Source organism: Schistocerca serialis, chromosome 2, assembly GCF_023864345.2.
Source record: "Schistocerca serialis cubense isolate TAMUIC-IGC-003099 chromosome 2, iqSchSeri2.2, whole genome shotgun sequence".
Classification (NCBI taxonomy): Eukaryota; Metazoa; Arthropoda; class Insecta; order Orthoptera; family Acrididae; genus Schistocerca; species Schistocerca serialis.
Genome location: NC_064639.1, coordinates 1,163,678,775 through 1,163,704,583, shown reverse-complemented (window position 1 = coordinate 1,163,704,583; position 25,809 = coordinate 1,163,678,775).

Sequence of the window (25,809 nt, the reverse complement as noted above, 5' to 3'; positions counted from 1 at the left end):
ATGGAAGCGACAGGATTTTCCTTTGGGATACGACTATCTCCTTTCCGATGCACTACTCCATCATTACTGCATCCCTTGCTCCCTCATATTGACGAAATAACACAGAAATTGCGTCGCTATGAAATACTATGCGTTCTATGACTTCTCGTTCTAAATCGGTTTTCGTTTCTACGGAAACGACAGGATTTTCTTTTGTGATAGGAGTATCTGCTTTCCGATGCACTATTCCTTCTTTACTGAATCCCTCGGTCCCTGACACTGAAAAATTAACACAGAAATTGAGTCGCTATGAAATACTATGGGTTCTATTACATCTCCTTCTAAATCGAGTAACGTTTCTAAGGAAACCACAGGATTTCCTTTTGGGATACGAATATCACCTTTCCGATGCACTATTCCTTCTTTACTGCATCCCTCGCACCCTCACATTGACGTATTAACACAGAAATTGCGTCGCTATGATATACTATGGGTTCTATGACACATCCTTCTAAATCGAGTAACGTTTCTATGGAAACGACAGGATTTTCTTTTGGGATACGACTATCTTCTTTCCGATGCACTACTCCTTCTTTACTGCATCCCTCGCTACCTCACATTGACGTATTAACACAGAAATTGCGTCGCCATGTAATACTACGGTAAGTATGACATCTCTTTCTAAATCGAGTATCGTTCCTATGGAAACGACAGGATTTTCATTTGGGATACGAGTATCTCCTTTCCGATGCAATATTCCTTCATAATGCATCCCTCGATCCCTCACATTGACGAATTAACACTGAAATTGCGTCGCTATGAAATACTATGGGTTCTATGACTTCTCCTTTTAAGTCGAGTAACGTTTCTATGGAAACGACAGGATTTTCTTTTGGGATACGACTATCTCCTTTCCTATGCACTATTCCTACACTACTGCATCCCTTGCTCCCTCATATTGACGAATTAACACAGAAATTGCGTCGCTATTAATTACTATGTGTTCTATGACCTCTCCTTGTAAATCGAGCAACGTTTCAATGGAAACGACAGGATTTTCTTTTGGTATACGACTATCTCCTTTCCGATGCCGTATTCCTACTTTACTGCATCCGTCGCTCCCTCACAATGACGAATTAACGCAGAAATTGCGTCACTATGAAATACTATCGGTTCTATGACATCTCCTTCTAAATCGAGTAACGTTTCTATGGAAAGGACAGGATTTTTATTTGGGATACGAGTATATCCTTTCCGTTGCACTATTCCTTCTTTAATGCATCCCTCGCTCCCTCACATTGACGAATTAACGCAGAAATTGCGTCGCTATGAAATACTATGTGTTCTATGACTTCTCCTTCTAAATGGAGTAACGTTTCTATGGAAACTGCAGAATTTTCTTTTGGGATACGAGTATCTGCTTTCCGATGCACTATTCCTTCTTTACTGCATCCCTCGCTCCCTCACATTGACGAATTAACACAGAAATTGTGTCGCTATGAAATACTATGGGTTCCATTACATCTCTTTCTAAATCGAGTAACGTTACTATGGAAACGAAAGGATTTTTTTTTTGGGATACGACTATCTCCTTTCCGATGCACTATTCCTGTTTTACTGCATCCCTCGCTCCCTTACATTGACGAATTACCACAGAATCTGCGTCGCTATGAAATACTATCGGTTCTATGACTTCTCCATCTAAATCGAATAACGTTTGTATGGAAACGGCAGGATTTTCTTTTGGGATACGAGTATCTCTTTTCCGTTGCACTATTCCTTCTTTACTGCGTCCCTCGCTACCTCACATTGACGAATTAACACAGAAATTGCATCGCTGTGAAATACTATGGGTTCTATGACATCTCTTTCTAAATCGAGTAACGTTTCTATAGACATGACAGGATTTTCTTTTGGGATACGATTAGCTCCCTTCCGATCCATTATTCCTACTTTAGTGCATCCCTCGATCCTTCACGTTGACGAATTAACACAGAAGTTGCGTCGCTATTAAATACTATGTTTTCTATGACCTCTCGTTCTAAATCGAGTAACGTTTCGATGGAAACATCAGGATTTTCTTTTGGGATACGACTATCTTCTTTCCGATGCACTATTTCTTCTTTACTGTATCCCTCGCTCCCTCACATTGACGAATTAACACAGAAACTGCGTCGCTATGAAATACTATGTGTTCTATGGCATCTCCCTCTAAATCGTTTAAAATTTCTATGGAAACGACAGGATTTTCTTTTGGGATACGAGTATCTCCTTAACGATGCACTATTCCTTCCCTAGTGCATCCCTCGCTTCCTTACATTGACGAATTAACACAGAAATTGCGTCGCTATGACATACTATGTGTTCCTTGACTTCTCCTTTTAAATCGAGTTACGTTTCGATGGAAACGACAGGATTTTCTGTTGGTATACGAGTATCTCCATTCCGATGCACTTTTCTCCCTTTACTGCATCCCTCGTTCCCTCACGTTCATGAATTTACACAGAAATTGCGTCGCTATGAAATACTATGGGTGCTATGACTTCTCTTTCTAAATCGAGTAACGTTTCTATGGATACGACAGGATTTTCCTTTTGGATGGGAGTATCTCCTTTCTGATGCACTATTGCATGTTTACTGCATCCCTCGCTCCCTCACATTGACGAATTAACGCAGAAGTTGCGTAGCTATGAAATACTATTGGTTCTATGACTTAACCTTCTAAATCGAGTACCGTTTCTATGGAAGCGACAGGATTTTCCTTTGGGATACGAATATCACCTTTCCGATGCACTATTCCTTCTTTACTGCATCCCTCGCTCCCTCACATTGACGAATTAACACAGAAAATGCGTCGCTATGAAATACTATGCGTTCTATGACTTCTCGTTCTAAATCGGTTTTCGTTTCTACGGAAACGACAGGATTTTCTTTTGGGATAGGAGTATCTGCTTCCGATGCACTATTCCTTCTTTACTGAATCCCTCGGTCCCTGACACTGAAAAATTAACACAGATATTGAGTCGCTATGAAATACTGTGGGTTCTATTACATCTCCTTCTAAATCGAGTAACGTTTCTAAGGAAACCACAGGATTTCCTTTTGGGATACGAATATCACCTTTCCGATGCACTATTCCTTCTTTACTGCATCCCTCGCTCCCTCACATTGACGAATTAACACAGAAAATGCGTCGCTATGAAATACTATGTAGTCTATGGCATCTCCTTCTAAATTGATTAAAATTTCTATGGAAACGACAGTATTTTCTTTTGGGATACGAGTATGTCCTTTATGATGCACTATTCCTTCTTTACTGCATCCCTCGCACCCTCACATTGACGTATCAACACAGAAATTGCGTCGCTATGATATACTATGGGTTCTATGACACATCCTTCTAAATCGAGTAACGTTTCTATGGAAACGACAGGATTTTCTTTTGGCATACGACTATCTTCTTTCCGATGCACTACTCCTTCTTTACTGCATCCCTCGCTACCTCACATTGACGAATTAACACAGAAATTGCGTCGCTATTAATTACTATGTGTTCTATGACCTCTCCTTGTAAATCGAGCAACGTTTCAATGGAAACGGCAGGATTTTCTTTTGGTATACGACTATCTCCTTTCCGATGCCGTATTCCTACTTTACTGCATCCCTCGCTCCCTCACATTGACGAATTAACGCAGAAATTGCATCACTATGAAATACTATCGGTTCTATGACATCTCCTTCTAAATCGAGTAACGTTTCTATGGAAAGGACAGGATTTTTATTTGGGATACGAGTATATCCTTTCCGTTGCACTATTCCTTCTTTAATGCATCCCTCGCTCCCTCACATTGACGAATTAACGCAGAAATTGCGTCGCTATGAAATACTATGTGTTCTATGACTTCTCCTTCTAAATGGAGTAACGTTTCTATGGAAACTGCAGGATTTTCTTTTGGGATACGAGTATCTGCTTTCCGATGCACTATTCCTTCTTTACTGCATCCCTCGCTCCCTCACATTGACGAATTAACACAGAAATTGCGTCGCTATGAAATACTATGGGTTTCATTACATCTTCTAATTCGAGTAACGTTACTATGGAAACGAAAGGATTTTTTTTTTGGGATACGACTATCTCCTTTCCGATGCACTATTCCTGTTTTACTGCATCCCTCGCTCCCTTACATTGACGAATTACCACAGAATCTGCGTCGCTATGAAATACTATCGGTTCTATGACTTCTCCATCTAAATCGAATAACGTTTGTATGGAAACGGCAGGATTTTCTTTTGGGATACGAGTATCTCTTTTCCGTTGCACTATTCCTTCTTTACTGCGTCCCTCGCTACCTCACATTGACGAATTAACACAGAAATTGCATCGCTGTGAAATACTATGGGTTCTATGACATCTCTTTCAAAATCGAGTAACGTTTCTATGGACATGACAGGATTTTCTTTTGGGATACGATTAGCTCCCTTCCGATCCATTATTCCTACTTTAGTGCATCCCTCGATCCTTCACGTTGACGAATTAACACAGAAGTTGCGTCGCTATGAAATACTATGTTTTCTATGACCTCTCGTTCTAAATCGAGTAACGTTTCGATGGAAACATCAGGATTTTCTTTTGGGATACGACTATCTTCTTTCCGATGCACTATTTCTTCTTTACTGCATCCCTCGCTCCCTCACATTGACGAATTAACACGGAAATTGCGTCGCTATGAAATACTATGCGTTCAATGACATCCCGTTCTAAATCGAGTATCGTTTCTATGGAAGCGACAGGATTCTCTTTTGGGATACAAGTATATCCTTTCCGTTGCACTATTCCTTCTTTAATGCATCCCACGATCCCTCACATTTACGAATTAACACAGAAATTGCGTCGCTATGAAATACTATGGGTTCTATAACTTCTCCTTTTAAATCGAGTAACGTTTTTATGGAAACGACAGGATTCTTTTTTTGGGATACGACTATCTCCTTTCCGATGCACTATTCCTGCTTTACTGCATCCCTCGCTCCCTTACATTGACGAATTACCACAGAATCTGCGTCGCTATGAAATACTATGGGTTCTATGACTCCTTCTTCTAAATTGAGTAACGTTTCAATGGAAACGACAGGATTTTCTTTTGGGATACGACTATTGCCTTTCCGATGCACTATTCCTTCTTTACTGCATACCTCGCTCCCTCACATTGACGAATTAACACAGAAACTGCGTCGCTGTGAAATACTATGTGTTCTATGGCATCTCCCTCTAAATCGTTTAAAATTTCTATGGAAACGACAGGATTTTCTTTTGGGATACGAGTATCTCCTTAACGATGCACTATTCCTTCTTTACTGCATCCCTCGCATCCCCACATTGTCGAATTAACACAGAAATTGCGTCGGTATGAAATACTGTGGGTTCTATGACATTTCCTTCTAAATCGAGTAACGTTTCTATGGAAACGACAGGATTTCCTTTTAAGATACGAGAATCTCCTTCCCGATGCAATATTCGATCATAATGCATCCCTTGCTACCTCACATTGACGAATTAACACAGAAATTGCGTCGCCATGAAATACTACGGTCTCTATGACATCTCTTTCTAAGTCGATTAACGTTCCTATGGAAACGACAGGATTTTCTTTTGGGATATGAGAATCTCCTTTCCGATGCAATATTCCTTCATAATGCATCCCACGATCCCTCACATTGACGAATTAACACTGAAATTGCGTCGTTATGAAATACTTTGGGTTCTATGACTTCTCCTTTTTAATCGAGTAACGTTTTTATGGAAACGGAAGGATTTTCATTTGGGATACGAGTATCTCCTTTCCGATTCACTATTCCTTCATTACTGCGTCCCTCGCTCCGTCACATTGACGAGTTAAAACAGAAATTGCGTCGCTATGAAATACTATGTGTTCTAAGACCTCTACTTCTAAATCGAATAACGTTTGTAGGGAAACGGCAGGATTTTCTTTTGGGATACGAGTATCTCCTTTCCGATGCACAATTCCTTTTTTACTGCATCCCTCGCTCCCTCACATTGACGAGTTAAAACAGAATTTGCTTCGCTATGAAATATTACGGGTTCTATGACTTCTCCTTGTAAATCGAGTAACGTTCCTATGGAAACGACATGATTTTCATTTGGGATATGAGAATCTCCTTTCCGATGCAATATTCTTTCATAATGCATCCCACGATCCCTCACATTGACGAATTAACACTGAAATTGCGTCGCTATGAAAAACTATGGGTTCAATGACTTCTCCTTTTTAATCGAGTACCGATTCTATAGAAACTACATGATTTTCTATTGGGATACGAGTACCTCCTTTCCGATGCACTATTCGTTCTTTAATGCATCCCCCGAGCCCTCACATGACGAATTAACACAGAAATTGCGTCGCTATGATATAGTATGTGTTCTATGTCTTCTCCTTCTAAATCGAGTACCGTTTCTATGGAAACTACAGGATTTTCTTTTGGGATACGAGTATCTCCTTTCCGATGCACTATTCCTTCTTTAATGCATCCCACGCTACCTCACATTGACGAATTAACCCAGAAATTGCGTCGCCATGAACTACTATGATTCCTTTGACATCTCATTCTAAATCGAGTAACGCTTCTATGAAACGACAGGATTTTCTTTTGGGTTACGAGTATCTTCTTTCCGATGCAATATTCCTTCATTAATGCATCATTCGATCCCTCACATTGACGAATTAACACAGAAATTGCGTCCCTATGAAATACTATGTGTTCTATGACATCTCCTTCCAAATCGAATAACGTTTGTATGGAAACGGCAGGATTTTCTTTTGGGATACGTGTATCTCCTTTCCGATGTACTACTCCTTCTTTACTGCATCCCTCGCTCCCCCACATTGACGAGTTAAAACATAAATTGCGTCGATATGAAATATTATGGGTTCTATGACTTCTCCTTCTAAATCTAGTAACGTTTCAATGGAAACGACAGGATCTTCTTCTGGGATACGACTATCTCCTTTCCGATGCACTATTCCTTCATTACTGCATCCGTCGCTACCTCACATAAACGAATTAACACAGAAATTGCGTCGCCATGGAATACTACGGTCTCTATGACATCTCTTTCTAAGTCTATTAACGTTCCTATGGAAACGACAGGATTTTCTTTTGGGATATGAGAATCTCCTTTCCGATGCAATATTCCTTCATAATGCATCCCACGATCCCTCACATTGACGAATTAACACTGAAATTGCGTCGCCATGAACTACTATGGGTTCTTTGACATCTCCTTCTATATCGAGTAACGCTTCTATGAAACGACAGGATTTTCTTTTGGGTTACGAGTATCTCCTTTCCGATGCAATATTCCTTCATAATGCATCCCTCGCTCCCTCACATTGACGAATTAACACAGAAATTGCGTCGCTATGAAATACTATGCGTTCTATGACTTCTCGTACTAAATCGAGTAACGTTTCTATGGAAACGATAGGATTTTCTTTTGGGATACGAGTATCTCCTTACGATGCACTATTCCTTCTTTACTGAATCCCTCGGTCCCTGACACTGAAAAACTAACACAGAAATAGCGTCGCTATGAAATACTATGGGTTCTATTACATCTCTTTCTAAATGGAGTAACGTTTCTATGGAAACGACAGGATTTTCTTTTGGGATACGAGTATCTCCTTTCCGATGATATATTCCTTCATAATGCATCCCTCGATCCCTCACATTGACGAATTAACACAGAAAATGCGTCGCTATGAAATACTATGGGTTCTATGACCTCCCCTTTTAAATCGAGTAACGTTTCTACGGAAACGACAGGATTTCATGTTGGGATACGACTATCTCTTTTCCGATGCTCTATTCCTTCATTACTGCATCCCTTGCTCCCTCGTATTGACGAATTAACACAGAAATTGCGTCGCTATGAAATAGAATGTGTTCTATGACCTCTCCTTGTAAATCGAGCAACGTTTCAATGGAAACGACAGGAATTTCTTTTGGTATACTACTATCTACTTTCCGATGCAGTATTCCTTCGTTACTGCATCCCTCGCTATCTCAAATTGACGAAAGAACACAGAAATTGCGTCGCTATGAAATACTATGGGTTCTATGACATCTCTTTCTAAATCGAGTAACGTTTCTATGGAAAGGACAGGATGTTCATTTGAGATACGAGTCTCTCCTTTCCGATACACTAATCCTTCTTTAGTGCATCCCTGGATCCCTCACACTGACGAATTAAGACATAGGTTGCGTCGCTATGAAATACTATGTTTTCTATGACCTCTCCTTCCAAATCGAGTAACGTTTCTAAGGAAACGACAGGATTTTCTTTTGGGATACGACTATCTCGTTTCCGATGCACTATTCCTTCTTTACTGCATCCCTCGCTCCCTCAATTTGACGAATTAACACAGAAATTGCGTCGCTATGAAATACTATGCGTTCAATGACATCCCGTTCTAAATCGAGTATCGTTTCTATGGAAACGACAGGATTTTCTTTTGGGATACAAGTATCTCCTTACGATGTACTATTCCTTCTTTACTGAATCCTCCGCTCCCTCACATTGACTAGTTAAAACAGATATTGCGTCGCTATGAAATATTATGGGTTCAATGACTTCTCCTTCTAAATCTAGTAACGTGTCAATGGAAAAGACAGGATTATCTTTAAGGATACGACTATCTCCTTTCCGATGCACTATTCCTTCTTTGCTGCATCACTCGCTCCCTCACATTGAGGAATTAACACAGAAATTGCGTCGCTATGAAATACTATGGGTTCCTTCACTCATCCTCCCAAATCAAGTAACGTTTCTATGGAAACGACAGTATTTTCTTCTGGGTTACGAGTATCTCCATTCCGATGCACTATTCCTTCTTTACTGCATCCCTCGCATTCTCACATTGACGAATTAACACAGAAATTGCGTTGCTTTGAAATACTGTATGTTCTATGACTTCTCCTTCTAAATCGAGAAACGTTTCTATGGAACGACAGGATTTTCTTTTGGGATACGAGTATCTATTTTCCGATGCACTATTCCTTCTTTACTGCATCCCTCGCTACCTCCATTGACGAACTAACACAGAAATTGCGTAGCCATGAAATACTTCGGTCTTTATGACATCTCTTTCTAAATCGAGTAACGTTCCTATGGAAACGAAAGGACTTTTGTTTTGTAATACGAGTATCTCCTTTCCGATGATATATTCCTCCATAATGCATTCCTCGATCCCTCACATTGACGAATTAACACAGAAAATGCGTCGCTATTAAATTATATGGGTTCAATGACCTCCCGTTTTAAATCGAGTAACGTTTCTCTGGAAACGAAAGGATTATCTTTTGGGGTACGACTATCTCTGTTCCGATGCTCTATTCCTTTATTACTGCATCCCTTGCTTCCTCATATTGACGAATTAACACAGAAATTGCGTCGCTATGAAATACAATGTGTTCTATGATCTCTCCTTGTAAATCGAGCAACGTTTCAATGGAAACGACATGAATTTCTTTTGGTATACGACTATCTCCTTTCCGATGCAGTATTACTTCTTTACTGCATCCCTCGCTCCCTCAAATTGACGAATTAACACAGAAATTGCGTCGCCATGAAATACTATGGGTTCTATGACATCTGCTTCTAAATCGAGTATAGTTTCTATGGAAAGCACAGGATGTTCGTTTGGGTTACGAGTATCTCCTTTCCGATGCACTATTCCTTCTTTAGTGCATCCCTCGATCCCACACATTGGCGAATTAACACAGAAGTTGCGTCGCTATGAAATACTATGTTTTCTATGACCTCTCCTTATAAATCGAGTAACGTTTCTATGGAAACGACAGGATTTTCATTTGGGATACGACTATCTCCTTTCCGATGCACTATTCCTTCTTTACTGCATCTTTCGCTCCCTCACATTGACGAATTAACACAGAAATTGCGTCGCTATGAAATATTATGCAATCAATGACATCCCGTTCTAAATCGAGTATCGTTTGTATGGAAACGACAGGATTTTCTTTTGGGATACCAGTATCCTCTTACGATGCACTATTCCTTCGTTACTGAATCCTCCGCTCCCTGCCACTGAAAAATTAACACAGAAATTGCGTCCCTATGAAATACTATGGGTTCTACGACTTCTACTTCTAAATCGAGTAACCTTTCTACGGAAACGACAGGATTTTCTTTTGGGATACGAGTATCTCCTTTCCGATGCACTATTCCTTCTTTACTGCATCCCTCGCTCCCTCACATTGACGCATAACCACAGAAATTGCGTCGCTATGAAATACTATGGGTTCTATGACATCTCCTTCTAAATCGAGTAACGTTTCTATGGAAAGGACAGGAATTTCATTTTGGATACGAGTATCCCCTTTCCGATGCACTATTCCTTCTTTGCTGCATCCCTCGCTCCCTCACATTGACGAATTAACACAGATATTGCGTCGCTATGAAATACTATGCGTTCAATGACTTCTCGTTCTAAATCGAGTATCGTTTCTATGGAAACGACAGGATTTTCTTTTGGGATACAAGTATCTCCTTACGATGCACTACTCCTTCTTTACTGCATCCCTCGCTCCCTCACATTGACGAATTAACACAGAAATTGCGTCGCTATGAAACACTATGGGTTCTCATACTTCTCCTTCTAAATCGAGTAAAGTTTCTATGGAAACGACAGATTTTTCTGTTGGAATACGACAATCTCCTTTCCGATGCAATATTGCTTCTTTACTGCATCCCTCGCTCCCTGAGATTGAAAAATTAACACAGAAAGTGCGTCGCTATGAAATACTATGGGTTCTATTACAGCTCCTTCTAAATCGAGTAACGTTTCTATGGAAACTACAGGATTTTTTTTTGGGATACGAGTACCTCCTTTCCGATGCACTATTCCTTCATGACTGCATCCCTCGCTCTCCCACATTGACGAATTAACACAGAAATTGCGTCGCTTCAGAATACTATGGGTTCTATGACTACTCCTTCTAAACTGAGTAACGTTTCTATGGAAACGTAAGTATTTTCTATTAGGATACGAGTATCTGCTTTCTGATGCACTACTCCTTCTTTACTGCATCCCTCGCACCCTCACAGTGACGAATTGACACAGAAAATGCGTCGCTATGAAATACTATGGGTTCTATGACAACTCCTTCTAAATCGGGTAACGTTTCTATGGAAACGACAGGATTTTCTTTTGGGATACGAGTATCTCCTTACCGATGCACTATTCCTTCTTTACCGCATCTCTCGCTCCCTCACATTGACGAATTAACACAGAAATAGCGTCGCTATGAATTACTATGGGTTCTATGACATCTCCTTCTAAATCGAATAACGTTTCTATGGAAACGATAGGATTTTCTTTTGGGTTACGAGTATCTTCTTTCCGATGCAATATTCCTTCTTTAAAGAATTGCTCGATCCCTCACATTGACGAATTAACACAGAAATCGCGTCGCTATGATATACTATGGGTTCTATGACTTCTCCTTCTAAATCGAATAACGTTTGTATGGAAACGGCAGGATTTCCTTTTGGGATACGAGTATCTCCTTTCCGATGCGCTTTTCCTTCTTTACTGCATCCCTAGCTCCCTCACATTGACGAGTCAAAACGGAAATTGCGTCGCTATGAAATATTATGGGTTCTATGACGTCTCCTACTAAATCTAGTAACGTTTCAATGGAAACGACAGGATTATCGTTAGGGATACGACTATCTCCTTTCCGATGCACTATTCCTTCTTTACTGCATTCCTCGCTCCCTCACATTGACGAGATAACACAGAAATTACGTCGCTTCAAAATACTATGGGTTCTATGACTACTCCCTCTAAATTCAGTAACGTTTCTATGGAAACGTAAGGATTTTCTTTTGGGACACGAGTATTTGCTTTCCTATGCACTATTCCTTCTTAACTGCATCCCTCGCACCCTTACATTGACGAATTGACACAGAAAATGCGTCGCTATGAAATACTATGAGTTCTGTGACATCTCCTTTTAAATCGAGTAACGTTTCTATGGAAACGACAGGATTTTCTTTTGGGATACGAGTATCTCCTTGCCGATGCACTATTCCTTCTTTACCGCATCCCTCGCTCCCTCACATTGACGAATTAACACAGAAATAGCGTCGCTATGAAATACTATGGATTCTATGACATCTCCTTCTAAATCGAGCAACATTTCTATAGAAACGATAGGTTTTTCTTTTCTGTTACGAGTATCTTCTTTCCGATGCAATATTCCTTCTTTAATGCATTCTTCGATCCCTCACATTGACGAATTAACACAGAAATTGCGTCGCTATGAAATACTATGGCTTCCTTGACTCCTACATCTAAATCGATTAACATTTCTATGGAAACGACAGGATTTTCTTTAGGGATGCGACTATCTCCTTTCCGATGCACTATTCTTTCTTTACTGCATCCCTCGCTACCTCACGTTGACGAATTAACACAGAAATTGCGTCGCTATGAAATACAATGGCTTCCTTGACTCCTGCTTCTAAATCTAGTAACGTTTCAATGGAAACGACTGGATTATCTTTAGGGATTCGACTATCTCCTTTCCGATGCACTATTCCTTCTTTACTGCATCCCTCGCTACCTCACATTGACGAATTAACACATAAGTTGCATCGCTATGGAATACTATGGGTTCAATGACTTCCCATTCTAAATCGTGTATCGTTTCTATGGAAACGACAGGATTTCCTTTTGGGATACAAGTATCTCCTTACGATGCACTATTCCTACTTTACTGAATCCTCCGCAATCTGACACTGAGAAATTAACACAGAAATTGCGTCCCTATGAAATACTATGGGTTCTATTACATCTCCTTCTAAATCGAGTAACGTTTCTATGGAAACGAAAGGATTTTCTTTTGGGATACGACAATCTCCTTTCCGATGCACTATTCCTTCTTTAATGCATCCCTCGCTCCCTCACATTGACGAATTAACACAAAAATTACGTCGCTATGAAATACTATGTGTTCTATGACTACTCCTTCTAAATCGAGTATCGTTTCTATGGCAACGACAGAATTTTCTTTTGGGATACGAGTATCTCCTTACCGATGCACTATTCTTTCTTTACTACATCCCTCGCTCCCTCACATAGTCGAATTAACACAGAAAGTGCGTCGCTTTGATATTTTATGGGTTCTATTACATCTCCTTCTAAATCGAGTAACGTTTATATGGAAACTACAGGATTTTCTTTTGGGATTCGAGTATCTCCTTTCCGATGCACTATTACGTCTTTACTGCATCCCTCGCTCCCTCACATTGACGAATTAACACAGAATTTGCGTCGCTTCAGAATACTATGGGTTCTATGACTACTCCTTCTACATTGTGAAACGTTTCTATGGAAACGTAAGGATTTTCTTTTGGGATACGAGTATCTGCGTTCCGATGCACTATTCCTTCTTTACTGCATCCCTCGCTCCCTCACATTGACGAATTGACACAGAAAATGCGTCGCTATGAAATACTATGGGTTCTATGACATCTCCTCCTAAATCGAATAACGTTTCTATGGAAACGACAGGATTTTCTTTTGGGTTAAGAGTATCTTCTCTCCGATGCAATATTCCTTCTTTAATGCATTGCTCGATCCCTCACATTGACGAAGTAACACAGAAATCGCGTCGCTATGAAATACTATGGGTTCTATGACATCTCCTTCTAAATCGAGTAACGTTTCTATGGAGGCGACAGGATCTTCTTTTGGGATACGACCAACTCCTTTCCGATGCGTTATTCCTCTTTACTGCATCCCTCGCTACCTCACATTGACGAATTAACACAGAAATTGCGTCGCCATGAAATACTATGCGTTCTATGACTTCTGGTACTAAATAGAGTATCGTTTCTATGGAAACTGCAGGATTTTCTTTTGGGATACGAGTATCTCCTTACGAAGCACCATTCCTTCTTTACTGAATCCCTCGGTCCCTGACACTGAAAAACTAACACAGAAATTGCGTCGCTATGAAATACTATGGGTTCTATTACATCTCCTTCTAAATGGGGTTACGTTTCTATCTAAACGACAGGATTTTCTTTTGGGATACGAGTACCTCCTTTCCGATGCACTATTGCTTCTTTACTGCATCCCTCGCTCTCTCACAATGACGAAGTACCACAGAAATTGCGTTGCTTAGAAATACTGTATGTTCTATGACTTCTCCTTTTAAATCGAGTAACGTTTCTATGGAATGACAGGATTTTCTTTTGTGATATTAGTATCTCCTTTCCGATGCACTATTCTTTCTTTACTGCATCCCTCGCTATCTCACATTGAAGAACTAACGCAGAAATTGCGTAGGCATGAAATACTACGGTCTCTATGACATCTCTTTCTAAATCGAGTAACGTTCCTATGGAAACGACAGGATTTTCTTTTGGGATACGAGTATCTGCTTTCCGATGATATATTCCATCATAATGCATCCCTCGATCACTCACATTGACGAATTAACACAGAAATTGCGTCGCTATGAAATACTATGTGTTCTATGACCTCCCCCTTTTAATCGAGTAACGTTTCTATGGAAACGACAGGATTTCCTTTTGGGATACGACTATCTCTTTTCCGATGGATTATTCCTTCATTACTGCATCCCTTGCTCCCTCATATTGACGAATTAAAACAGAAATTGCGTCGCTATGAAATACAATGTGTTCTATGACCTCTCCTTGTAAATAGAGCAACGTTTCAATGGAAACGACAGGATTTTCTTCTGGTATACGACTATATCCTTTCCGATGCAGTATTCCTTCTTTACTGCATCCCTTGCACCCTCAAATTGACGAATTAACACAGAAATTGCGTCGCTATGAAATACTATGGGTTCTATGACATCCCCTTCTAAAACGAGTAACGTTTCTATGGAATGGACAGGACGTTCATTTGGGATACGAGTTTCTCCTTTCCGATGCACCATTCCTTCTATAATGCATCCCTCGCTCCCTCACATTGGCGAATTAACACAGAAATTGCGTCGCTATGAAATACTATGGGTTCTATGACATCTCCTTCTAAATCGAGTGACGTTTCTATGGAAACGACAGGATTTTCTTTTGGGATAAGACTATCCCCTTTCCGATGCACTATTCCTTCTTTACTGCATCCCTCACTCCCTCACATTGACGAATTAACACAGAAATTGCGTCGCTATGAAACACTATGGGTTCTGTTACTTCTCCTCCTAAATCGAGTAACGTTTCTAGGGAAACAACAGGATATTCTTTTGGGATACGAGTATCTCCTTTCCGATGCATTATTCCTTCATTACTGCATCCCTCGCTCCCTCACATTGACGAATTAAGACAGAAATTGCGTCGCTTCAGAATACTATTTGTTCTATAACATCTACTTCTAAATCGAACAACGTTTCAATGGAAACGACAGGATTATCTTTAGTGATACGACTATCTCCTTTCCGATGCACTATTCCTCCTTTGCTGCATCCCTCGCTCCGTCACATTGACGAATTGACACAGAAATTGCGTCGCTATGAAATACTTTGGGTTCCTTGACTCCTCCTAAATCGATTAACATTTCTGTGGAAACGACAGGATTTTCTTTTGGGACACAAGTATCTCCTTACGACGCACTATTCCTTCTTTACTGAATCCTCCGCTCATTGACACTGAAAAATTATCACAGAAATTGCGTCCCTATGAAATACTATGGGTTCTATTACATCTCCTTCTAAAACGAGTAACGTTTCTATGGAAACGACGGGATTTTCTTTTGGGATACGAGTATCTCCTTTCCGATGCTCTATTCCTTCTTTAATGCATCCCTCGCTACCTCACATTGACGAATTAACACAGAAATTGCGACGCTATGAATTACTATGGGTCCTATGACATCTCCTTCTATATCGAGTAACGTTTCTATGGAAACGACAGATATTTCTGTCGGAATACGACAATCTCCTTTCCGATGCATTATTGCTTCAATACTGTATCCCTTGCTCCCTGAAATTGACAAATTAACACAGAAAGTGCGTCGCTTATAAGTACTATGGGTTCTATTGCATCTCCTTCTAATTCGAGTAACGTTTCTATGGAAACGAAAGGATTTTCTTTTGGGATACGAGTATCTCCTTTCCAATGCACTATTCCTTCTTTACTGCATCCCTCGCTCCCTCACATTGACGAATTGACACAGAAAATGCGTCGCTATGAAATACTATGGGTTCTATGACATCTCCTTCTAAATCGAGTAACGTTTCTATGGAAACGAAAGGATTTTCTTTTGGGATACGAATATCTCCTTACCGATGCACTATTCCATCTTTACTGCATCCCTCGCTACCTCATATTGACAAATTAACACAGAAATTCCATCGCTATGAAATACTATGGGTTCTATAACATCTCCTTCTAAATCGAGTAACGTTTCTATGGAAACGAAAAGATTTTCTTTTGGGATACGATTATTTCCTTTCCGATGCAATATTCCATCTTTGGTGCATCCCTTGATCCCTCACAATGACGAATTAACACACAAGTTGCGTCGCTATGAAATACTATGTGTTCTTTGACCTCTCCATCTAAATGGAGAAACGTTTCTATGGAAACGACAGGTTTTTCTTTGGGATAAGACTATCTCCTTTCCGGTGCACTATTCCTTCTCTACTGCATCCCTCGCTCCCTTACGTTGACGAATTAACACAGCAATTGCGTCGCTATGAAATACTATGCGTTCAATGACTTCTCATTCTAAATCGTCTATTGTTTCTATGGAAACGACAGGATTTCCTTTTGGTATACAAGTATCTCCTTACGATGCACTGTTCCCTCTTTATTCAATCCTCCGCAATCTGACACTGAGAAGTTAACACAGAAATTGCATCCGTATGAAATACTATGGGTTCTATTACATCTCCATCTAAATCGAGTAACGTTTCTATGGAAACGAAAGGATTTTCTTTTGGGATACGGGTATCTCCTTTCCGATGCACTATTGCTTCTTTACTGCATCCCTCGCTACCTCACATTGACGAATTAACACAGAAATTGCGTCGCTATGAAATACTATGGGTTCTATGACATCTCCCTCTAAATCGAGTAACGTTTCTATGGAAACGACAGGAATTTCATTTGGGATACGAGTATCTGCTTTCCGATGCACTATTCCTTCTTTAATGGATCCCTCGCACCCTCACATTGACGAATTAACACAAAAATTGCGTCGCTATGAAATGCTATGTGTTCTATGACTTCTCCTTCTAAATCGAGTAACGTTTCTATGGAAACGACAGGATTTCCTTTTCGGATACGAGTATCTCCTCACCGATGCACTATTCCGTCTTTACAGCATCCCTCGCTACCTCACATTGACGAATTAACACAGAAATTGCATCGCTATGAAATACTATGGGTTCTGTGACTTCTCCTTCTAAATATACACTCCTGGAAATTGAAATAAGAACACCGTGAATTCATTGTCCCAGGAAGGGGAAACTTTATTGACACATTCCTGGAGTCAGATACATCACATGATCACACTGACAGAACCACAGGCACATAGACACAGGCAACAGAGCATGCACAATGTCGGCACTAGTACAGTGTATATCCACCTTTCGCAGCAATGCAGGCTGCTATTCTCCCATGGAGACGATAGTAGAGATGCTGGATGTAGTCCTGTGGAACGGCTTGCCATGCCATTTCCACCTGGCGCCTCAGTTGGACCAGCGTTCGTGCTGGACGTGCAGACCGCATGAGACGACGCTTCATCCAGTCCCAAACATGCTCGATGGGGGACAGATCCGGAGATGTTGCTGGCCAGGGTAGTTGACTTACACCTTCTAGAGCACGTTGGGTGGCACGGGATACATGCGGACGTGCATTGTCCTGTTGGAACAGCAAGTTCCCTTGCCGGTCTAGGAATGGTAGAACGATGGGTTCGATGACGGTTTGGATGTACCGTGCACTATTCAGTGTCCCCTCGACGATCACCAGTGGTGTACGGCCAGTGTAGGAGATCGCTCCCCACACCATGATGCCGGGTGTTGGCCCTGTGTGCCTCGGTCGTATGCAGTCCTGATTAAGGCGCTCACCTGCACGGCGCCAAACACGCATACGACCATCATTGGCACAAGGCAGAAGCGACTCTCATCGCTGAAGACGACACGTCTCCATTCGTCCCTCCATTCACGCCTGTCGCGACACCACTGGAGGCGGGCTGCACGATGTTGGGGCGTGAGCGGAAGACGGCCTAACGGTGTGCGGGACCGTAGCCCAGCTTCATGGAGACGGTTGCGAATGGTCCTCGCCGATACCCCAGGAGCAACAGTGTCCCTAATTTGCTGGGAAGTGGCGGTGCGGTCCCCTACGGCACTGCGTAGGATCCTACGGTCTTGGCGTGCATCCGTGCGTCGCTGCGGTCCGGTCCCAGGTCGACGGGCACGTGCACCTTCCGCCGACCACTGGCGACAACATCGATGTACTGTGGAGACCTCACGCCCCACGTGTTGAGCAATTCGGCGGTACGTCCACCCGGCCTCCCGCATGCCCACTATACGCCCTCGCTCAAAGTCCGTCAACTGCACATACGGTTCACGTCCACGCTGTCGCGGCATGCTACCAGTGTTAAAGACTGCGATGGAGCTCCGTATGCGACGGCAAACTGGCTGACACTGACGGCGGCGGTGCACAAATGCTGCTCAGCTAGCGCCATTCGACGGCCAACACCGCGGTTCCTGGTGTGTCCGCTGTGCCGTGCGTGTGATCATTGCTTGTACAGCCCTCTCGCAGTGTCCGGAGCAAGTATGGTGGGTCTGACACACCGGTGTCAATGTGTTCTTTTTTCCATTTCCAGGAAACGACAGGTTTATCTTTAGGGATACGACTATCTCCTATCCGATGTACTATTCCTTCTTTACTGCGTCCCTCGCTACCTCACATTGACGAATTAACACAGAAATTGCATCGTTATGAAATACTATGGGTTCTATGACTTCTCCTTCTAAATCTAGTAACGTTTCAATGGAAACGACAGGATTGTCTTTAGGGATACGACTATCTCCTTTCCGATGCACTATTCCTTCTTTACTGCATCCCTCGCTACCTCACATTGACGAATTAACACAGAAATTGAATCGCTATGATATACTATGGGTTCTATGACATCTCTTTCTAATTCGAGTAACGTTTCTATGGAAACGACAGGATTTTCTTTGGGGATATGAGTATCTCCTTACCGATGCACTATTCCTTCTTTACCGCATCCCTCGCTACCTCACATTGACGAATTAACACAGAAATTGCATCGCTATGAAATACTATGGGTTCTATGACATCTCTTTCTAATTCGAGTAACGTTTCTATGGAAACGACAGGATATCCTTTTGGGATACAGGTATCTCCTTACGGTGCACTATTCCTTCTTTACTGAATCCTCCGCAATCTGACACTGATAAATTAACACAGAAATTGCGTCCCTATGAAATACTAAGGGTTCTATGACATCTCTTTCTAAATCGAGTAACGTTTCTATGGAAATGACAGGATTTTCTTTTGGGATACGATTACCTCCTTTCCGATGCAACATTCCTTCTTTAGTGCATCCGTTGATCCCTTACAATGACGAATTAACACATAAGTTGCGTTGGTATGAAATACTATGTGATCTTCGAATTCTCCATATAAATCGAGAAACGTCTCTATGGAAACGACAGGTTTTTCTTTGGGATACTACTATCTCCTTTCCGATGCACTATTCCTTTTTTACTGCATCCCTCGCTCCCTTACATTGACGAACTAACACAGCAATTGCGTCGCTATGAAATAGTATGCGTTCAATGACTTCTCATTCTAAATAGTCTATCGTTTCTATGGAAACGACAGGATTTCCTTTTGGGATACAGGTACCTCCTTACGATGCACTATTCCTTCTTTATTGAATCCTCCGCAATATGACACTGAGAAGTTAACACAGAAATTGCGTCCCTATGAAATACTATGGGTTCTATGACAACTCCTTCTAAATCGAGTAACGTTTCTATGGAAACGACAGGAATTTCATTTGGGATACGAGTATCTACTTTCCGATGCACTATTCCTTCTTTAATGGATCCCTCGCACCCTCACATTGACGAATTAACACAAAAATTGCGTCGCTATGAAATGCTATGTGTTCTATGACTTCTCCTTCTAAATCGAGTAACGTTTCTATGGAAACGACAGGATTTTCTTTTCGGATACGAGTATCTCCTCACCGATGCACTATTCCGTCTTTACTGCATCCCTCGCTACCTCACATTGACGAATTAACACAGAAATTGCATCGCTATGAAATGCTATGGGTTCTATGACATCTCTTTCTAAATCGAGTAACGTTTGAATGGAAACGACAGGATTATCTTCAGGGATACGACTATCTCCTTTCTGATGCACTATTCCTTCTTTACTGCATCCCTCGCTACCTCACATTGGCGAATTAACACAGAAATTGAATCGCCATGATATACTATGGGTTCTATGACATATCTTACTAAATCGAGTAACGTTTCTATGGAAACGACAGGATTTTCTTTTGGGATACGAGTATCTCCTTACCGATGCACTATTCCTTCTTTACCCCATCCCTCGCTACCTCACATTGACGAATTAACACAGAAATTGCATCGCTATGAAATACTATGGGCTCTATGACTTCTCTTTCTAAATCGAGTAACGTTTCTATGGAAACGATAGGAATTTCATTTGGGTTACGAGTATCTCCTTTCCGATGCACTATTCTTTCTTTAATGCATCCCTCGCTCAATCACATTGACAAATTAACACAGCAATTGCGTCGCTATGAAATACTATGCGTTCAATGACTTCTCATTCTAAATCGTGTATCGTTTCTATGAAAACGACAGGATTTCCTTTTGGGATACAAGTATCTCCTTAGGGTGCACTATTCCTTCTTTACTGAATCCTCCGCAATCTGACACTGATAAATTAACACAGAAATTGCGTCCCTATGAAATACAATGTGTTCTATGACATCTCTTTCTAAATGGAGTAACGTTTCTATGGAAACGACTGGATGATCTTCAGGGATACGACTATCTCCTTTCCGATGCACTATTCCTTCTTTACTGCATCCCTCGCTACCTCACATTGACGAATTAACCCAGAAATTGCATCGCTATGAAATACTATGGGTTCTATGACATCTCTTTCTAAATCGAGTAACGTTTCTATGGAAACGACAGGATTTTCTATTGGGATACGAGTCTCTCCTTACCGATGCACTATTCCTTCTTTACCGCATCTCTCGCTACCTCACATTGACGAATTAACACAGAAATTGCATCGCTATGAAATACCATGGGTTCTGTGACCTCTCCTTCTATATCTAGTAACGTTTCGATGGGAACGACAGAATGATCTTCAGGGATACGACTATCTCCTTTCCGATGCACTATTCCTTCTTTACTAAATCTTCCGCAATCTGACACTGAGAAAGTAACACAGAAATTGCGTCCCTATGAAATACTATGGTTTCTATTACATCTCCTTCTAAATCGAGTAACGTTTCTATGGAAACGACGGGATTTTCCTTTGGGATACGAGTATCTCCTTTCCGATGAACTATTCCTTCTTAACTGCATCCCTCGCTCCCTCACATTGGCGAATTAACACAGAAATTGCATCGTTTTAAATTACTATGGGTTCTATGACTTCTCCTTCTAAATCGAGTAACCTTTCTATGGAGACGAAAGGATTTTCTTTTGGTATACGGGTATCTCCTTTTCGATGCGCGATTCCTTCTTTACTGCATCCCTCGCTCCCTCACATTGACGAGTTAACATAGAAATATCGTCGCTATGAAATACTATGGGTTCTATGACATCCCCTACTAAATCGAGTAACGTGTCTATGGAAAGGACAGGAATTTCATTTGGGATACGAGTATCACCTTTCCGATGCACTATTCTTTCTTTAATGCATCCCTCGCTCCCTCACATTGACGAATTAACACAAAAATTGCGTCGCTATGAAATACTATGTATTCTATGACTTCTCCTTCTAAATCGAGTAACGTTTCTATGGAAACGACAGGATTTTCCTTTGGGGTACGAGTATCTCTTTACCGATGCACCATTCTTTCTTTACTGCATCCCTCGCTCCCTCACATAGTCGAATTAACACAGAAATTGGGTCGCTATGAAATACTATGGGTTCTGTGACTTCTCCTTCTAAATCGAGTAACGTTTCTATGGAAACGACAGGATTTTCCATTGGGATACGAGTATCTCCTTACCGATGCACTATTCCTTCTTTACCGCATCCCTCGCTACCTCACATTGACGAATTAACACAGAAATTGCATCGCTATAAAATACTATGGGTTCTGTGACCTCTCCTTCTATATCTAGTAACGTTTCAATGGAAACGACAGGATGATCTTCAGGGATACGACTATCTCCTTTCCGATGCACTATTCCTTCTTTACTGCATCCCTCGCTACCTCACATTGACGAATTAACACAGAAATTGCATCGCTATGAAATACTATGGGATCTATGACTTCTCCGTCTAAATCTAGTAACGTTTCAATGGAAACGACAGGTTTATCTTTAGGGATGCGACTATCTCCTTTCCGATGCACTATTCCTTCTTTACTGCATCCCTCGCTACCTCACATTGACGAATTAACACAGAAATTGAGTCGCTATGAAATACTATGGGTTCTATGACATATCTTACTAAATCGAGTAACGTTTCTATGGAAACGACAGGATTTTCTTTTGGGATACGAGTATCTCCTTACCGATGCACTATTCCTTCTTTACCCCATCCCTCGCTACCTCACATTGACGAATTAACACAGAAATTGCATCGCTATGAAATACTATGGGCTCTATGACTTCTCCTTCTAAATCGAGTAACGTTTCTATGGAAACGACAGGATTTTCCTTTGGGGTACGAGTATCTCTTTACCGATGCACTATTCCTTCTTTACCGCATCCCTCGCTACCTCACATTGACGAATTAACACAGAAATTGCATCGCTATAAAATACTATGGGTTCTGTGACCTCTCCTTCTATATCTAGTAACGTTTCAATGGAAACGACAGGATGATCTTCAGGGATACGACTATCTCCTTTCCGATGCACTATTCCTTCTTTACTGCATCCCTCGCTACCTCACATTGACGAATTAACACAGAAATTGCATCGCTATGAAATACTATGGGATCTATGACTTCTCCGTCTAAATCTAGTAACGTTTCAATGGAAACGACAGGTTTATCTTTAGGGATGCGACTATCTCCTTTCCGATGCACTATTCCTTCTTTACTGCATCCCTCGCTCCCTCACATAGTCGAATTAACACAGAAATTGGGTCGCTATGAAATACTATGGGTTCTGTGACCTCTCCTTCTATATCTAGTAACGTTTCAATGGAAACGACAGGATGATCTTCAGGGATACGACTATCTCCTTTCCGATGCACTATTCCTTCTTTACTGCATCCCTCGCTACCTCACATTGACGAATTAACACAGAAATTGCGTCGCTATGAAATACTATGGGTTCTATGACTTCTCCTTCTAAATCGAGTAACGTTTCTATGGAAACGACAGGATTTTCCTTTGGGGTACGAGTATCTCTTTACCGATGCACCATTCTTTCTTTACTGCATCCCTCGCTCCCTCACATAGTCGAATTAACACAGAAATTGGGTCGCTATGAAATACTATGGGTTCTGTGACTTCTCCTTCTAAATCGAGTAACGTTTCTATGGAAACGACAGGATTTTCCATTGGGATACGAGTATCTCCTTACCGATGCACTATTCCTTCTTTACCGCATCCCTCGCTACCTCACATTGACGAATTAACACAGAAATTGCATCGCTATAAAATACTATGGGTTCTGTGACCTCTCCTTCTATATCTAGTAACGTTTCAATGGAAACGACAGGATGATCTTCAGGGATACGACTATCTCCTTTCCGATGCACTATTCCTTCTTTACTGCATCCCTCGCTACCTCACATTGACGAATTAACCCAGAAATTGCATCGCTATGAAATACTATGGGTTCTATGACATCTCTTTCTAAATCGAGTAACGTTTCTATGGAAACGACAGGATTTTCCTTTGGGATACGAGTATCTGCTTTCCGATGCACTATTCCTTCTTTACTGCATCCCTCGCTACGTCACATTGACGAATTAACACAGAAATTGCATCGCTATGAAATACCATGGGTTCTGTGACCTCTCCTTCTATATCTAGTAACGTTTCGATGGGAACGACAGAATGATCTTCAGGGATACGACTATCTCCTTTCCGATGCACTATTCCTTCTTTACTAAATCTTCCGCAATCTGACACTGAGAAAGTAACACAGAAATTGCGTCCCTATGAAATACTATGGTTTCTATTACATCTCCTTCTAAATCGAGTAACGTTTCTATGGAAACGACGGGATTTTCCTTTGGGATACGAGTATCTCCTTTCCGATGAACTATTCCTTCTTAACTGCATCCCTCGCTCCCTCACATTGGCGAATTAACACAGAAATTGCATCGTTTTAAATTACTATGGGTTCTATGACTTCTCCTTCTAAATCGAGTAACCTTTCTATGGAGACGAAAGGATTTTCTTTTGGTATACGGGTATCTCCTTTTCGATGCGCGATTCCTTCTTTACTGCATCCCTCGCTCCCTCACATTGACGAGTTAACATAGAAATATCGTCGCTATGAAATACTATGGGTTCTATGACATCCCCTACTAAATCGAGTAACGTGTCTATGGAAAGGACAGGAATTTCATTTGGGATACGAGTATCTCCTTTCCGATGCACTATTCTTTCTTTAATGCATCCCTCGCTCCCTCACATTGACGAATTAACACAAAAATTGCGTCGCTATGAAATACTATGTATTCTATGACTTCTCCTTCTAAATCGAGTAACGTTTCTATGGAAACGACAGGATTTTCCTTTGGGGTACGAGTATCTCTTTACCGATGCACCATTCTTTCTTTACTGCATCCCTCGCTCCCTCACATAGTCGAATTAACACAGAAATTGGGTCGCTATGAAATACTATGGGTTCTGTGACTTCTCCTTCTAAATCGAGTAACGTTTCTATGGAAACGACAGGATTTTCCATTGGGATACGAGTATCTCCTTACCGATGCACTATTCCTTCTTTACCGCATCCCTCGCTACCTCACATTGACGAATTAACACAGAAATTGCATCGCTATAAAATACTATGGGTTCTGTGACCTCTCCTTCTATATCTAGTAACGTTTCAATGGAAACGACAGGATGATCTTCAGGGATACGACTATCTCCTTTCCGATGCACTATTCCTTCTTTACTGCATCCCTCGCTACCTCACATTGACGAATTAACCCAGAAATTGCATCGCTATGAAATACTATGGGTTCTATGACATCTCTTTCTAAATCGAGTAACGTTTCTATGGAAACGACAGGATTTTCCTTTGGGATACGAGTATCTGCTTTCCGATGCACTATTCCTTCTTTACTGCATCCCTCGCTACGTCACATTGACGAATTAACACAGAAATTGCATCGCTATGAAATACCATGGGTTCTGTGACCTCTCCTTCTATATCTAGTAACGTTTCGATGGGAACGACAGAATGATCTTCAGGGATACGACTATCTCCTTTCCGATGCACTATTCCTTCTTTACTAAATCTTCCGCAATCTGACACTGAGAAAGTAACACAGAAATTGCGTCCCTATGAAATACTA